The following is a 13,420-nucleotide window of genomic DNA, read 5'->3' on the forward strand; positions in this document are numbered from 1 at the left end:
GAACTGAGAACATTCATCAAATGCTTCTTTCTGTTGTAATTGTGTGGTGTGTAAAGTGTCCTGACAGATGCCCTGGACTGGCCTAGTGGTACCAGTTCAGCAGACTGAGTTTTTTTACTTCTTATCTGAAACTGATAAAGCTTTATTAATCCTCACAGGAGGTTGATATTTATGGCCCAGTGTAGTTCCCTAAGACTCACAAAGGTTTCTTCCAGGTAATCCTTTTTAAGCCTTTCCTATTAGGTATAATACCCCAAGATTACTGATTTCCAAAGCTTTACTTTTCCTATGAGGCAAGTTGTCCTTAATCAGAGCAGCTGAAAGGGAGCTTTGAGTGTCTCAATCTTGAACTGATTAATAACAGTGGCACCAGGATTGTCTCTTTTAGTCCTTCAAATACAGAATATTTTTAAACATTTTTTGTTGTGAGGAATTGCAGTCCGCTTAAAAATCTGAGTTTACCTTGAGGGCTTTAATACACTGAAGTTTGTTGCTGCAACAGTTTCTCTAGTTGAAGTTGTTTACAAATTTCAAAGACTTCTGGTCTCATCGTTGCAACAATATCATCCATTGATCCACCCAGCCATGCTTTCATAGGCAGCCTTTCAGCCTCTGAAATACTGCAGCCATGACTTGTCTTTTGACTCCTGGCTGAAATTTCTTTAATTCTACTCCGACATGTGATTTTACCCTTAAAATATATGTTACATCAATCCATTCAAATAAAAACAAAGGATTAAAGTTAGAATCAAAATATTCAAAGGAAAACAAATATTTCAAAGCATCTTGCTAGGAGAGTCCTCAGGATATTTTATAAGCAATGTCACATCACCCGCCTTGGGCTGCTGACCCTCAGTAGCACAATGTAATACAGACAGAACATCAGCTGTTTTTCTCCATCTTTACTCAATCAGTGAAGAAACATGTTGATGACTAATTGCATAATTGTAAATAAAAACTTACTCTGATCTTCAGGACATCAGATCTTTCTTTAAAGAATTGGTAGACAGCTGGGGAGGAGGAAAACCTTCTGGTACAGGTTTTCTTGCTTCACACAGGAGGTAATGTCATCAGGGAAGCTGCAGCTGGAAAGGAGATCCTGCATCTCTGTGTATATTTTTAATACTCGATTTGTTCTTTCTTTGTTTTTGTCAGTTGATTGTGTTACCTAAGCCAGCTTTTCTATATGATTTCTTTCTAATGTACAGCAGCTGCTGTAATCACTACTCACCATCTCATGAAACATGCAGATAAGTTGGGAAATAGCAGAGGATAATTTCAGAAGACGCTATCCTGTCACAAATCAGCAGCCTCAGAAATGGGCGCTGGGTCTTGTCCTCCAAAACAAGTATCTGAGAACTCATGAGGCAAATCTCTATCTGATAAAGCTGACATTGACAAGTGGCCTTTAGCTGACACTGTAATGGGACAGGATTTCTAATAGAAGGGGTATTTCTAACAATCTACTTTTTTTTTTTTTTTTTTTTTTTTTTTTTTTTTTTTTTAAGTGGGATAAATCAAGTTAAACTGCAAAGCTGACTAAAAAGCCAGCATTGTAAGGCAAAATGATCTCATGACAGGCAATTGGGATCCATAAATGTTTAAAAATAAGGTCAAAAATTCATTTTAAATAGGACTGCTATTCTCTCATCATCCATTCTCCCCCCATGTATCCATTTTCCAATCCTCTTCTGTTCCTCTCATCTGTTGCTGGATGAATTTTCTGCTCTCTTGCGCCTTCATTCTGCTCTCCCTTCCCCACAGTCTGTTCTTTTTCTAAGTAACTGAATAATTCAGTTTTGTGTGTCTCCATAAACAGACACATGTATACAGTGCTGTTTGTGCTATAGAGTCAGATTCTTCAAAATTCATTTCCACTCTCTTTGTGCTTTGATTTGTTGCTGAGTTTTGCATCCTTTAGATTCCTCTGCACCTGCTTCCCCCCACCTCAACGTGTAGTTCTGATTTACAACTAGAAAAATGATGGGCATGGTTTTACAGGGTGGATCACAAGGCTTAAAGTAAAACCCAGGTAGATCTTGTTAACCAAAGGGTACTGTGAGGGTAAGTGCAAATGCTGCTTGGGAAAAAAGGATGCCTGTTGTTGTCAGTACGCTGTGAGATTACCCTAAAATATTCTGACACTTAGGATGTCTGTTGGGAAGTAATCATCTGAAGACAGAGTTCAGACTTGTGTGTACATGTTGATATTTTAGCAGAACATCAAATAGTGAAAGCACTCATGAAAATATTGTATACAAACCTAATCCTAAATCCATTGGGACTACAGGAAAAAAAGCTTAATATATCTGTATATGTATTACTAGATACTGCAGTATTGATGAGATGCTGAGAGAACCACAATGAGCTGCAAAATTGTAGGCAATCTCCCTAGGAGTTGGAAAGCCTTTTCGTGAAACACTTTTTCAGGGATTTAGAGTTGTGGAGTAGCAACAGATCATGAGAAATAGAGAAGGAGATGTCAAGATACGCTACAAAGCAAGCATGTACTCTTCTATTTAAGAACATTGAAATAATGAGGAATTAATCATGTATTTGAGGATTTACTTGGATTGTCTTACAGGCTTTGTACAAATCCAGTTATTTAACATCAATTCCTTCCTTCGGGGTGGCAGTAAATTCTCGAAATTCTATCCTTATTTTGTACATTTGCGGAGTACAAGTAACACAGGCTACACTGCAAATAGTTCTTCACCTGTTAGTGACCACATCAGCTTCGTTGTACTAAACTTCACATCAAGTGGTTCTCAGAGCTGCCTTTTTATTTGCAAATCAGGTTTGTAAGTTGATAAGTAGCCTAAAGATGTAAGAAAATCTGCCTCTGGATGGTAGCTGTGGACATTTTGATTGAAACAAATCTGTAGTGTACTGAGTTTTGTCAGTTCCCAGTTGAGAGTATGGAAGAAGAATTGTGCCTGTCTGTGCTAAAGGCCAACTACTTTATTGTGTGCCTGGCAGGAAGCCAAGCCTAAGAATCAAACAGAAAAAAAGAAAGAAAGGAATGTTTGGGACTGTATTATTATTCCATAATGTGTCAAAGGGTTCTATGCTTACTTTCAGGATTTGCTTGTACTTTTCTTGATCAATTAAATCCGAGTTCAGGATGCTGCAAGTCCAATAGGTTGCGTTCCCAAATCGCACTAACATTTGTGTTGGATCATGGTTAGAAACCAAAATTCCAATTTCCAGAATAACAACATTCCTGTCTTCTAGTGCAATGGGAAAGTGATAATTTTATGTACTTTGTGAAACCCTATAGCAGAAACTGCTGTGAATTCAAGACTTTGAGCCCACAGACTATTAGTCAGTAAAAAGCATTGAGAGAAAGAAAGAAAGAAAGAAAGAAAGAAAGAAAGAAAGAAAGAAAGAAAGAAAGAAAGAAAGAAAGAAAGAAAGAAAGAAAGAAAGAAAGAAAGAAAGAAAGAAAGAAAGAAAGAAAGAAAGAAAGAAAGACAGACTTAGGATGTAATTGCTTTGAAAACTCTAGATCAGAAGTATTTGAGTGTAAGTTTTTACAACACATTATTAGACATGATCTGAAGTGTTTTATGAGGATGCATGATTAGCTCACCAATCAAAAATTTTTTATGGTCTCTACTTATCTCTGAATGATGAAGACTTCAGATTGGGTTGTATTCTAAAAAGCTGTTCTAAGGAAGCAGAGATGTTTTGAAATTTGCAGGCTGGATTTGAGGGTGGGTTCTGGGGGAAATTATTTTAGAAAAATCCCTGCCAAATCTCATGTGAAAAAATAAACTATTCCAAATGGCACATGCAAGGAGAGCCAAATTCAGTTCCATTAATACTAGTAATAATGAGTGATTCTTATACTTGTTTGGAGTCATTCCTACTTACACAAAGGTTGAATTTGGCATAGTGAAACTGAACCAGAGGGGAGCCTGGAACGCTCTTGTCTTCATGCTAACACTACGTACACACCCTTGTTTATCAGGGGGAAACAGTTCTGCTGCCATATGTCGTCTTATCAAGGCCCACTGGTACAGTTTATAACCTAGAATATTCTGTGAATTTCAGAAATGCATCTTGTCATCTTTTCCACAAGGTACCTCATCACATGGCTGATTTTTGTTTTATTTAATCACAGGGGGGTGATTCTGAGGACAAACTTAGAAGTTTTCACAGAGATAGCAGGAGGAAGCATGAGGAAAGCAGGCAGCCCCGCTGGGCTGCCTGGACATGTCCATCCTGCCGGACTGACCGCAGCAGAAGGCTGCACATTAACGCATGCCCTGGTGGTCATGTCCCTCACACCTAGGAAAGATTCTTCTGATGTTGCCCAAGTTTAGAACTTGACTGTGGTATCACAGAGACCACGACAGCTGACACAGATCATCTTGGTACATTGTGAAGTGCCCCAGAGGTTTTCTGTTTTATGTTTTCCCTAATCTGCCAATGTGTTTGGGAAGGCAGGAAACAAACCTCTAATTGGTAATTATATTGATGAGGAAAATGAGTAATCCATGCCATATAGCAAGGTGAACTGCACTTGTGCACACAGACAGGACTTGGCTCTGCAACTTTTATCCTTTAGGGATAAAATGGGTGGATGGGCACAGCGATAGCAAGTTCAGATGTAGGCTACAAACTGTCCTGCAGCCCTGTGCAAAGGCAGCATTGCAGTTCTGAGCAGCACAATTGATGGGTCTGATTTGCTTCATATTTGTCAAGTTTCTGCAAGCATAGGCTTTAAGAGTTGTCTAGTTACTTGTTAATCCCCATAAAGACACGTGACTATGTGGCCACTTGCTTTGAACGTGTGTGCACTGTCAAATCTCAGGCAGCATCATGTGGCAAAGGTAGAAGTGAATTGAGATTTTAACACCGAGGGGTTGCTGGAGCTCATACATTGCACTTTGAACCTTACCTTTCCTTCAGTGATATGTACTTCTCTATGACAGCTTGGTCCCGACCTCCAGCAAGTCAGTGCCCCACATACTATAGAATCAAATACAGCTGCTCATGGGTCTGACTACAAGGGTGAAAAAAAGTAGGTTTCCTTTCAAAATTGACCTCTTCTTCCTCAGGCTATTAGTAAGAGGCCTGCTTCAATTTCTGGAAGGAGGCCCCATTTGCAACAGCGCTCATTTTTTAAATCATGAGACAAGTCTGTAATGCCATTGAAACTCATGGCTGAAGCTAAACATGTACTTAAGGTATTTATTAGATTGGGACTGAAACTAGGCCCCCCCTAACTTAACATTTTTTACTGAAACTAGGCTGGAGGCTCTGCCTTTCCTAGCAGAGATTTGGTGTGTTTTTCAAGCAGATGCTGACACGGTTGACTTCTTTTTGAGTTCTCACAGTTTAGTCTCCCTGGGTTATGTCCTTCTTCAGTATGTTGCTGATTAAGAAGAAATCTCTTCCCTCAAAAATATTGTTGATCCAAAGAGTTGCCTAGCTACTGTTGTCTGAGACAGCAACCTGTGGCCAAGAGATGCTGGTCATTGTCCAGTTCTGCCTGCTAGTGTTAACGTTCCACTGAAACATAATAATTTTGACAAAATACTGCAAAATTTGACCGTTTACCATAATGGAAAGTAGAATGACCTCAGAGAGGGAAACTGCAGCAGTTGCCCAGAGTGTGCAGAACAGGGTTGAGCTTGAAAGAAGCTGAGTCAAGCAATACAACAAAGTCACTGAGGCTGCTACAGGGTACAGATCTTTTATTTCTTATAGTTAAGTATGTGACAGAAGCCAACTGAAATAATGGACTTTCAATTACTTTTGATTTCTGGATTGAGATCTTACATTGTATATGTGTAGCAGTAGGTCTTGGGTCTTCTTGAGTTTTGTTGAAGTTCCTCACTGCAAAATGCATTAGAAGAACTGCTTGTTAAATTACATCATAGGCATAGTTTCAGCAGCCAGGGTGTCAGTGTTCTGGCTATGCTGTTGTCTTTCAGTTAAAAACACTAAAAAGTTCAAGATATCTTCACAGGCAAGGTGTGAAAAGCAATTAGAATGTATCACTGGTTGCTGGATATTAGCAATTATCTATGAATATATAAAGGCTCTATTTTTTCTGAGCAAACAGGAGACATTATAATTATTTAAAATGAAAAAGAAAGTCACTGACTCAGACATTGAGAGATTGGGTGGATAACTTTATTAGTTCCCAGCCTAAGGTCTGTAGTGCAGATGCTAATCTAATATCAAGATTGCATTAAAATAATGTACAAAATATGGGAATGAGAATGCCTTTTACCCGGTAAGGCTGATGCTGTACATGAGTTTTGCTTTTCTACTCAGAACCAATTCTTTTAAACTTTTAGCCTCATCTCTTACTATCAAAGAATGCTTGTAAAAAGGAGAGCTAACCCCTATTTTTCTTTCTCTGTATGGGATCCAACTGAAACACGGTTTTTCTATTGAATGTGCTGAGTTTTGAGAAGCTCTGAAAAAATATATATATATATATTATTGTTTGCTTTTTTAAAATCTCCTTTAGTGTTCTTGTTTATATTAGTAAATTGAATTTGTAAGCAGAAACTTACCAGTACAAAAGTGTGTTTGATGAAATACCTACACTGTGCTATTTAATCTGGAGGGCTGATTCTGACTTTTTTTGAGACATTTGCTGTTCAGCTATTAATTAACTATAAGAAAGCAGGAATTAGACAGACTGCTGTCTGTTTTTACTACTTTTCAAACGACCTACTCTGAGTAAAGGGTGATGTCGCCCAATATTAAGTAGAGCCATTCCAGCTGAACTGTATGTCACAAGTCCTGTATAATTTAAGGTGTTTAGTCTTCTCTAATCTAAATGCTACTGGGTTGTCTGCCTTCAGAGGAGAAATATAAATCCTATCTCCAAGGGGGTCCTGCTATTCAAGACAGCTGATATGTGAATAGTCCAGTGCCTCAGAATATCACAGATTTCATTATGTAGTATATTAGATAGAACGTGCATTGTGAATGCATATAACTGGGAAGAAGGAATACTGGTATCTCTTCTAAAGCTTCTTCTAGTGAGTAATCCTAAGGTTTTTCTCTGTATATTCTTTTCATCTGTTTTCTTGATAGGCTGGAAATAATGATTGCCAAAATTACCAGTGCAAGTAATGCACTGTTGTGTTAGGAAGACCAGTTTTGTGCCTGACAAGTAATGGCAGGGGCTCTGAAGGTGCATGGACACTTGGGAGGCCAGGAGTGGGTGTGTGCTTGATACCATCATGTATTTCAAGAAAAACCGTAGCAGCAGACACCTAAACAGAAATTATGACTTAGAAGGTGCAAGATGTAACTCAAAACAAAGCAAGCAAAGCATGTTCTGAGGAGACACAGAAGTTACTTGTACTGCATTAGGCATGTCTATATCCCATTACGTTTATAATTTGATGATAACTCCTTCAAGATAAAATAAAAATGTGTAATTTGAAATACATGCCTGTGCCTTCTATGCCTGGTCTGCCATCATCAAAACAAAGTCATTCTGACAATCTAAATTCAATCTTTCCTGTGGAATGATTATAGGGGAATTTAACAAAATGCTATCTGGTGGTACCCACCAGTGGATCAGTATTAACATTTACATTTGCATATGAAGCTAATTTTCAAAGTATTTCTCTTAATTTGCTAGGAAGATACCTGTCAAGTTAGCAATTAAACTGTAATTTGGTCACTGAGGTGTTTACACGGATTAATAGATCTCTCCTTTCAGTGTATGCTCCTGAGTTAGAAATAATAGCTATACTGCGTAGTAGCATGACCCCACTTGAGTTTCACACACACATGCACAAAATCAAATTCCACCACATTTTAATGCAAATTTTACCTTTGCAAATGATGGCCTGAAAAGAATGAGTTTCCATGGTAACCTTAGGGGAACACATAACCTGTTTATCATAACTTCTCCATGAAACAAGACAGGGGGTGGGGAATATGCTTTGATGTCAGCTGTATTTTTCTGTAGACAGTGTTTTGTTGTAGCGCATATGGAGAATTTACCAAAGTGCTCCAATACTGTCCTAAATAAACTTTCTTCCCTTTCTCAGAAGCAGCTGTATGAAACAACATAGGAGATAATGTCAGTAGGCAGCATTCACAACCATTTACTGGCCTTTCAGCTCCTGTCTAAATTTTGATGGTTAAGTCAATGTTTTGAAAGACCAATTACAGATTAATACTTAAACCAGATCTCTTCCATCACTTTCTCACTCCTCGCTTCGCTCCCTGCTTTACGTTTGGCCCTCAAGTGCATCTCAGCTGCCTTTCAAAGGCACTTTCAGTCTTTTGCTTTCTTGTTCTTCCACTTCACTGCTGAAAGTAGTGTTTGACAAATGCCTTGAAATGTCTCAACTTCTACATTGTGGGGCTACCACAGAAAAGAATACATTGATTATACTTCACATTCAGCACTGACTTTCAGAGCTGAGGTGGTAGCTTCTGGAGCTGCCATTAGCGAGGAGTGAGTTTGATGGCTGTGAGCATCTGCAAGGTTATATTTTTCCTGCAGATGCATAGTAACTCCTGGCTAAAGGAAAGTATGTCTACAACATTTTTTTAAGGTCATTAGGAGTAAGGAACAGATGTTGAGGTTTTTCAGATTGCTGCTTTGAAGTGCCATTTAGGAGTCAACTGACGAGACTGACCCTATAGGCAGTGATTTTGGGACTGGAACACAGAGGAACCATTGCCCACAGTTACCCATCTGGTATCCATCTGGTACCAGCAAACAACAGACAGTACCAAATCACATAGAAGCTGTACCAACTGCTAAATTGGTATCAGCAAGCAAAGAAGGTCGCCACCCAACAGCAGTTGCAAGCAGGAGAAACAATGTCTGTAACATTTACAGACTGGTATCTGAAGACTGGGAGGAACCTGATGCCATAGCATATGGAAAGCAATTCCTCTCTCTAAGCCTGCTTATGCTGATGTTGTTTGCTCAGTATTAATCCAGGTTTGGGACTTTTTTTGTTAACCATATTGAATTTGCAGTGTGGAGAGCTTTTGTCATAATGCCACTGAGAGAGCGCCTCTCTTTAGTGGCGTCTGTGTTTAACAGGATTACGATGGATTTAATAGCCTGTGCTACAAGCTAACTATTCACATTCTAGCAATACTCTTCCCGTGTGGTGTCAAGTCACAATAGAAGGAGTTGAGGCTAACTTTTAACTCCATGACCATTCACTCTGCTCTTTCTCTTTGATGTGAACTATTCTTGGGGAAAGGTGTGGCAGGGGGTTATTTCCCAATTTTATTGCCATCTTCCGCTTCTTCCCTTTGTTCATTTCCCCCCTTTCTTCCTTCTTTTCTTCTCTTGAAATAGTGTGCTGGTTTGTACAGTAGCTAAGTGTTTAGAATGTAATAATACAACAGCGAGAGATTTACTGCCTTTAGGCGCTACCCCTTCTACTCTTGAGGACCTCCAGCAAGGCATGATTTTATAGACAATGAAAGGCTCTCTCTCCCCTGTGAAGCTGCCTGCCTGCAGGAAGCTTTTCACTGTCTATTTCCACTACTTGCTCTGCAATTTAGTTTCATGCCCTGCTATTTCCCCCTTCCCTCCCTCTTTCTATGCTGGCATACGCATGCATGTACCCCCTGCAAGGGCATTCAGCACCAGCAGCAGATGTAGGTAGGTAGGACAAAGTGGCATTATCTTAACATGGATGCTTAAAACCTCAGAAATACTCCAAATGTTATCATTTACCATCCTCAGCATAAGTGAGGGAATTGATCTGTCCCCTGTTTGCTTTCCAGGTTCTGACACTGTCATTTCATTTTCCCTAAAAAGAACATAAGCTTGTATCTGTGCAGCATAGAATGGCTATTACACCCTGGCACAAGTGCCAAGAACTCTGCTGACTTAGCTAGGGAAAGATGCTGAAAGCCCCTGACTTTGAGAGAAAATTCAATTCAATTTACTTTGTACAGTGTCTCTCATGAAGTATTTCAAAATGCCTTATATCAGGAGATAACATAATGAGAAAAGGCTTTAGAGAACTGGGTATTCAGATAGCAAGACAAAATGATACACAACAATGAACTGGAGTAAAAGAAAAGATGACTGTCATTTAAAAGCAGTAATCATCTGGATAAGTAGTCTTGTAAACTAATTACAGTGAGAAGAGAAGCAAAGAATGCAAGACTGGGAAGAACATGAAGCAGCTGAGTTTCAAACAGAAGCTGAGGCAGAGGACCAGTTTTGTTCAATGCAGGGGGAGGAATGATGCATAGTATCATTATACAACTAGGAGAGATGTGCTTTAAAAAATGTATTCATGTGTTTGTATTGCGTATGGTGTGTATTGCATCACAAATGTATCTCAGTGAAAAGTTAAATTATTCTCTCCAGCAGCTGGGAAGAAATTAATTACGTTGGCCTGGTTCAGTGGAAGAGCAATTGAAATGCCCCCTTGTAGTTGGAAAGAATCAATGCTGGTGCGTGCTGAGGTTTTTTTTGTTTTGCTTCTTTCAAGTTTTGTGCTCAGCTCAAGAGCCTCTGTTTGCCTCTGTACTCTGAGAAGATGTTTGCAAGTGAGGGTGTTGCAAATCTGGTGCTCGTTAAAGACAATTAAGAGGTGGAATTAACCAAAGCATATTATCCGACTAATGGAAGAAGAAGCCACCCACAGAGAAGGACACAGGCCAGGAAATGATCTCATTTTGCATGGTCAGAGGAAACCATAGTCCTTCTGCACCAGGGATCAGGGATCACGGAGCTAGGGTTCAGAAAGCAGAATATTATCTTTGTGGGGCTGTGCAGTTTTAGCTTCACCTTCATCTTTGCTATTTTCTCTCTACTTTGTGTTGTGAGATACGGCAAACACCGAGATCTTGTTTTCTACTGAGCTAAGGCAATTGCCGTGTTTTTTAACTGTTATGGGAGCAGCCTGCTTCCCTTTTAAAGTTCCCATCTGTGTTTGTGTTTTCCTCAGTCTATTGCCTTTATAAGAATTTTCCTCTCTCTCTAAATCTAACCCATTAGTTTCACCTCCTTGAACAAGGTAGAGCATTAGTGGGGGAAGTAAATCCTGACATAATCAGCCTTGCTTAATTCCAGTGCAGAGCACTGCTGTCATCAATGTTTCTGGCGCTCATTGCATAGGGAGAAGGGATGACTGTAAATATGTGCACTTGCGCGCGCGTGTGTGTGTGTGTGTGGAATATAGAGAGAGAGAAAGGGAACATTTAATTGCCAAACTGTCTAACTGACCAAGTGATGTTCAGGCCTCATGCAACTGATTTTCTAAGAGAAAATGTTCAAAACTACTCTCCAGCTAAGCTAAGGTCGTCAGTAACTCTTCAGTGTACATCTGTGTTTCTTATGGTTTGATTGCTATCAGTTTTTTCCTTTAGACAAGGTTGTTTTTCTCACCCAGGGGAAATGCATTCTAGCAGCATGAACATAACTATTAATCAACACTTAAGCAATAATCAGTGAATGAAAAATGATGACCAGAAACTGAAAGTGTACTTGTATAACTACGTTGCTGCTTTTCCTTGGAGATCATGCCCTTGCATTTTAACATGAACAATTCTTATAAAATTAGTGCTGATATATTCCAAAAGGCATTGATTTTAAAAGCCAGCACTTATTTTTCTCGTTAGAGAAGAAGGAAATACTAGGAGTGAGTAATGCACTAAAATCAGCATAAGTAATGTTACAGAGCCACTCAATAGTCTCTGAGATAGATCCTCACTTGATGAGAACCAATAATATCTTATGGGGTTATCTCAGTGATGTAGATGCCTAGGTCATCATCACTGGAATTCTGTGTTCGAGTGCGTGAAGACATGTACAGGACACAGAGATACTGATGTTTTCTCTGTATTTTCATCCAAAAGGAGATACAGCTACTGGGAGATGCAGGTGTATGTCTGCTTTGGGAATTCCTCCAAGAAGAATCAAATGCTATTGAAATTAGAACAAATCACCGTCATCAGCATTTAGTGTGCTCTCCTGAATCAGGGCCAAGGTATATGATGGCACCCAGCACAAACCAAGGCTGTGAGTCTCTGCTTTGACTGCAGCTACGCTTCCCTCTAGCTCTTGAAGGTGCATTTTGACAGCCACAGTTCTAATACCATCAAGTGGTGTTTTGGAACAACTTCAACACTAGAGCATTGTACCAAATTCTAAGAAGTGAGTATTTGTATGCATGTGTTCAAGAGAAAGGAGGCTCAACAGGTCCTGTGAGTGAGCCCAGCAAACAGAACTTTAGAAGTCTTTGAAATCATACTTGGGCTGTGAACTGGCACCCACAGACATTTGTTGGTTCACCTTCTCTATATTTTCTGTTGAGAAAAGAAAAAGCACACATTTAAATTATTTGGTCGACTAGCCATAACAAACCTTCAAGGCTATGATCTGAGGAACTCCAACAGCAGCACTCCCAGGATGTCTGTAAAATGGAGAAGAAACCAAAATGCAAGGTTTCTGCAGGAGGGTATTGCTTCCTTCCTTAGTCTTCAAAGCCATCCTGTGTAGAAGTTAAGTGTGTACCAGGAAGCTTAAAGTGCATTCTTTCCAGCAGAGGTGCTTTTGAGGGTTCCTGAGGAACACTGTCTTGGTTTTCCATTGCAGTCTCTTAGTGAGGATAAGCGCTACTAAGACTATCAAAAAGAAGTGCGAAAGATGCCGTCTTACATCCAAACAATAGTAAAGCAGTGCTGATGGGCTCATATAGCATTAGACTCTTCTTTGAGGACTGCTTCTGTCATTAAAATCAATGCAACTTAATTAAAGCAAATTATAGATAGATACATCTATAAATAAGATATTAAAGTGTGCTGCTGAATATGATAATTGCTGCATATTTAGCAATCAGCGTGTGTGTTCTGCTTTTGCCAGGAGGGATTTCTTTCAGTGGAATCAATGGAGCTTTATTAAAAACCATCCAAATTAGAGGGAGAAATGATGAGTGTTATAATAACGTAAAATCACTGTTTCAACTTTCATTGCAAAACCAGGAAAGCAAAATACATCCCTCTTTGTGTATGTAAGGAAAACATCGGGAAAATTCTTTTGAATTGTGAACACTGCTAGAATTTTTAATTTTTACCCTTTGATGCAAAACATAAAAAATCTGGATGGGGGAAAACATGTTTTCTGTGGAAATGCTGGAGGTCTTGAAGGGTGGGATAATTAGGATATCATAGCAGCAAGCAATTAAGAAGACCCCTTGGATCAACTTCATCCATTTCACATGGCATATGCAGTTTACTGTCATACATAACTCACCTCTGTTTTATCAGCTAAAGAAAACGTTAGTGTGTCAGATTGTCCTCAATCCACTGGCAGTCACTGGAGCCAGGCAAATTACTGAAATGCAAAAAACAAAATGGATGTATTTTAATTCTTCACCTGTATGCGAAACATTGGGGCTGGGGTGGAGAACAAATCCACTTTTACCTCTCTGAGTTTTTCTTC

General features: G+C 39.3%; 1 protein-coding gene across 3 annotated transcripts in view; it reads left to right on the forward strand.

The window, feature by feature from the left end:
- Positions 1 to 13,420, forward strand: part of PARD3B (par-3 family cell polarity regulator beta) — a 361,423-nt gene that overhangs the window by 314,436 nt on the left and 33,567 nt on the right. The gene's annotated exons all lie outside the window — the stretch shown is intronic.

Source organism: Excalfactoria chinensis, chromosome 7 (assembly GCF_039878825.1).
Source record: "Excalfactoria chinensis isolate bCotChi1 chromosome 7, bCotChi1.hap2, whole genome shotgun sequence".
Taxonomy (NCBI): Eukaryota; Metazoa; Chordata; class Aves; order Galliformes; family Phasianidae; genus Excalfactoria; species Excalfactoria chinensis.